The sequence below is a fragment of the Acanthisitta chloris genome, unplaced genomic scaffold (assembly GCF_000695815.1).
Source record: "Acanthisitta chloris isolate BGI_N310 unplaced genomic scaffold, ASM69581v1 scaffold705, whole genome shotgun sequence".
Lineage (NCBI taxonomy): Eukaryota > Metazoa > Chordata > Aves > Passeriformes > Acanthisittidae > Acanthisitta > Acanthisitta chloris.
In genome coordinates this window covers 193,742-198,655 of record NW_008675196.1, presented here as the reverse complement: position 1 = coordinate 198,655, position 4,914 = coordinate 193,742, and positions in this window count along the sequence as shown.

The following is a 4,914-nucleotide window of genomic DNA, read 5'->3' as shown; positions in this document are numbered from 1 at the left end:
TATGTGTGTAACTTTCCCTGGAAAGTCACTTTCAGCCATCTCTGTCCCTTCAACAGGAAAGAAGAGCCAGCATTAAAGGAGGTGATATATGAAAAGCATTGTATCTGCTAAGCCTTTCATAATAGTGTTAAGAAAAAAAAGTCTACAAAATGACTGTAACTCTCATAAATATTTCTGAAGCCAGAGGAGGATGGAGCTGTCAGCTGTGAGGGGATAAAAGCAATTTAGTATTGATCCTTTGTCAATAGGGCAATCCTGCTAATGCTGGTAATTCTGGCTCTAGAAAATGAACAGAACAAGAAGAGAGAAAACAAATGTAGAACATCCCAAAAAATGTCTGAAGTGCTTTCTGCTAAAAGTAAAAAGAAGATTGGCTTCATGAAGTGTATTAAAGCAATAGATGTGCTTTCTTCTTTATGGTTACAAGATCTCTAGAGAAAGTCGCCTGCTTTTTTAAAGTCCAAAGTCTGGATGTTCCAGCTGAGGCAGTATCTGGAAAACATTTACCTGAGAAACAGTTCTGCAAGTAAATACCCTGATGAGTACAAAATAATTACATGAAAGATACAGTACAGAGTAAACTCTCTTTTTGATGGTCAGGGTTAGCTTGTCTTGAGCACAGTCATGTGGCGTATGTTGTCACTGAAAATAGATGTCCAGGAAGCTGAACAGGAGCTTTCTGCAAAGGAGAAGATGAGGATAGGCAACAAGGACATAATCTAAAATTGACCGGTTGCTTCCATCACGAGCACTGCCTCCCATCCCACAGAGTGGGCAAAGCAATGTAGTGGCCAGCCTTCTTTTTTTCCTCCTCTTAGTGATTTTTCCAATGGCTGCAGTATGTTTAACTCATGCAAAACAACATCCCAGAGCATGAGCAGGGAAGCTGTAGGCAGGTGGTGTCAGCAAAATACAAACAGCCAGAGCAGGTCCCACCTGTGTTTGACTTAGTGAAGCCTCCTTCACTAATCCAGCTGGGTGCATTAACCCAGACAGGTCTGTCTGCTGCTAGCCTGGGGACTTCTCTCATGAGGCAGCCTTACCCCAGCCTTGTGCAGGGACCCTCCCCTGAAACACACAGAGCTTATTGCAGAGCACCAGAGTCTGTTTGGGTCCAAGTGTTTAATAATTAACTCAACACCTTTTGGCACTGGAGAAAAAAACCCTAAAGGTTTTAACAATTTTGTGGTACCCAAAGCTGCCACTTGCTCCTCTTGCCATTGATTCCCATTCCACAGACACACTCACCTCCAGAGGATTATCTCTACACAGGTCACCTTCCACTTACAGTTAGTTTATCCTCATTTTGCTGTTATCTACTTCTTTCTACTTCACATGCACTAAAGTAATATCCAGAGGTAAATGGCTAAAGTCAGCTCTTGATGCTGTGTCATTGGCCTCAACAAGAGTTTATTTTTGACTTCTGTAGCCCCAAGCAATGCAGTTTCATCACGATGGAGTGTTCTTTGGCTCACAAAGAGCCCCATAAAGAGTAAGAACTAGGCTGCTTATTTCAACAGAGACTTGTTAGCAGGTTTAGGAGCTAAACTTGTTTTGGGTTCCAAAACAGTCATCTTAGAGGAACTCATGTCTCACTGGCAAAGTACTGAGCGGGGCAGGGGCGAGGCAGGGACTGTGTGGAGACAGGGGAACTGCTGTGGAGGAGAAGGATGAGAGCTTTGAATGCTGACCTCTACTTCTGCAAGCTAGAAGCTAATTTTGCAAGCTTTTACTCTGCTTTATCCACCTTCTCTCCTTTCAAACACCAGGACATGCTCTGCTACATGCACAGTAGCTTTCCCTTTGAGGAAGAAACGTCACAGGGGAAGAAATGTCACAGCAGTGTCACTGCTTCTCCAGTACCCTTGAGTACCTTCTGCAAGCCAGGGTGTCCTTGAATTGTGAGTCCAGTACAACACAAAACACAGACAGCAGAGAGATGGGATTGACAAACTGCATACAGCAGCTGTTGGAACGAACACAGCAAAGAAAGGTGCTGGTCCACCACCTCTGCCCTGAAATCAGTAGCCAGTTAGGTTCTGTCAGAAGTAAAGATGCTCTGGAAATAATGAAGTTAATCCTCTAGTAGGATGAGGATTCTGACAAACTGCAAAACCAAGAAAGACTGCTTGATTTACACACCCACTTCTTGGTTTTGAATAATCTAGGATTATTGCTGCCAGACAAAATAAATTGGTGCTGTCATAAGTGCTCAAAGCCAGGCAATAGCAAAACCAACTCAAGGGGGTTTGTTTTCTTCTTTGATTTTTTTAGGGCTTTGCAAACTGTGAAAATGATGAAACACCTAAAACAGCACAAGAGAAAAGATTGTATGGGATTATACTAAGTAAGTTTTCTGGTGGGAAGCACACAATTATGTATTACGTACTGTCAGCGCATGGAGCGTGATGGGACTATAATTTTACCTATGTTATTTCCCCTGGTTGCCAAAGAAACCATAAGAAAAGTCAAAGTGCTCCTGTTCTGATCGATCTTCTTAACAACCTTTCACAAACAGCATAGACCGTTATAATTATATTTTCTTCGCTAAGCTGATATCTGATGTCACACATAACACTGTCAAAATCAGCTGGTTTACCAGTGCAGAAATCTAGACATAAAACTATATAAAAAAGGCTGCACTGAAGGGAATGGAAGCACATTAAATAAAAGTAGTCATGCATATGAATACTTTGCCATTTCTTTAAAAGCTTTATTGATGTTGACAGAAATGAGAAAAAAAGGGCTGCCAAGTCCAAGACAGTTAATCTTCATCAGTTTTAAGGTGGATGAGATGGTGATGAAGATCTCTGTGATAGCTGGTGGTGTGCACACTGTGAGGAGCTGTGCTCTGGGAAGAGCAGGAGCTCTTTGGAGACACTTGTTTCTAACCATAGGCCAGAGCAGGTTTGCTTGGCAGCCTTGGAAAATAATAGTGATGTCTCTTGCATGAAATTTAGGAGATACGGGACAAGCAGATAGGCTTCTGCTGTAGGACAAACTGCTCTGGGGCAGCATTAGCAGAAGGGAAGAAGGAAGCCAGAAGCACTTTTTATCCTGTCTCTCTTGAACCAGTAGCTGATCATGTGGCTGAAATCATCTTCCTGCTCCTCTGCCCTGACAGAGCTCCACAGGGAGTGAGGTCCTTGGAGATCTGTGGAGGAGGGAAGTAATGGGACCACACCAGTGGAATAGGGGAAAGCTAACCAACCGTCTGGCAGATCCTGGAGTTAAAATTTTAATAGGATTTTTTTTTCCACCTGTTTCCTCTTCTGTCCTTTTAGATGGGCTGCTCTGGTCCTGAAGCAGCAGTATCTCCATGATCAATGCATTCATATTTTTTCATCAAAAAACCTGATTTTACAGATAAAGAGGGACTGATGGCTAAAATGAACCTGGAGTGTCTGCAAACACATCCCATGCTATTTCTGCAATGTCTTGTAGCAGCAGCCTGTGGCCCCACATCTGAGAACCTCTGCTGATTTGTAGATAAGAAGAGAATTCCTTTTGAGCCTTATTATTGCTGTATAATCAAAAGTATGGGAAGGCCTGAGATTCTTCTGTAGGGGAAACTGAGCAAAAAAATCAGATTTGGGCTTTAGCTGGGGGACTAGAGAGTTTTTTTGTCATTTGGAGCATGCAACCCATGGATGTTCCTTCCCTCAGATTCTCATGTTGACTTGCAAAGTCTCTGTGTCCCCTGTTGCCCTCAGATGATGAGCAGTCACATATAGGTGTTGTGGGAGGCTGGGACCAGGAAGGCAGATCTCTCAGGTCAGGAGTGTGCATGGCATTGACAAGTGTAGTGGTCTGCAACTTTGGTTGGGAAGATAAAAGTGATGGTTCAAATTTAATCAAGATGGTGAATGCTAAGCAAGTCTGAACACCTGGGGGCCTCCGGTGAAATCTGAGATGGACTTGCAAACAGGAATGTTAAAGTTGGGTTTGTGTCCATGTATTTGCCTATCTTTTCCTAAAGCTAATGGAAAGTATAGATTTTCCCCTCATTTTGGAAGAATTTTCTCAAGTAGGTTTAATCATATGTGAAGAAGAAATGACAACACCTCCCTGCCTGATTGGCAGCCCACAGCTAACTTGTAATGAGTTTTTCTTAATAACATTTCAATTATTCTCCTTCCTACTGAGGGCGAGTGCAAGATATAACTAAAGTAAAATTATTACAGCCCTATTTTTAAATTTCCCTGTGCAGAGTAACAGTTGAGGTGTCAAGTGGTTCTGGTGTTTGGAAATTATGTCTGACAGTCCCAGGAAAGCGTGAAAGAAACCTGTCCTCTCGAAGCCTGTGAATAATATCAGTAACTCTTGTGGCCAAGAGTGCTTGTTGGTCCCTTGTCTGGATGGATATTTGATGAAACTGAAAAGAAAGCATTTTTAAGGAGGTGTTCGGAAGAATAGAAAACACTATTTTACTGTATCATATGATTAGTAGAAGAAACAAGGTGGTGTTCACTGGCCAACCTCTCCACTGTAAATCCTTTTGAGTAAAATTTTATCAGGTTTTCAAAAACTTCTTGAGAAATTTTTCAGTGCTGAAGGAAAATCCCTGAAGATATCCAAGTGGTGTTCATGTTACCACAGTGGCATCTAGTCATGAGAGCCACTTAAGAGGTGGAAGTGGTTTTCAAATTATTTCAGCATGTTCTCCTCACATGTAGGTTTAGGTCTCTTCACAAGGCATCCGTACTCGCTGCTGAGTGGGCAAGGGAGGGTGGAATTACACACTTACTGCAAACAGATTTCTGTATCATGTAACACTGTATTTGCTGCATTATGCACATAATTGCTACATCATCAACCAAATCATCAGCCATGAGACTTTGGTCAGCAACTGCTGAAATTGGATCTTACCAATCAACAGCACCGTTTGTTATGGCTGTGTTATGCAGCCCTGAG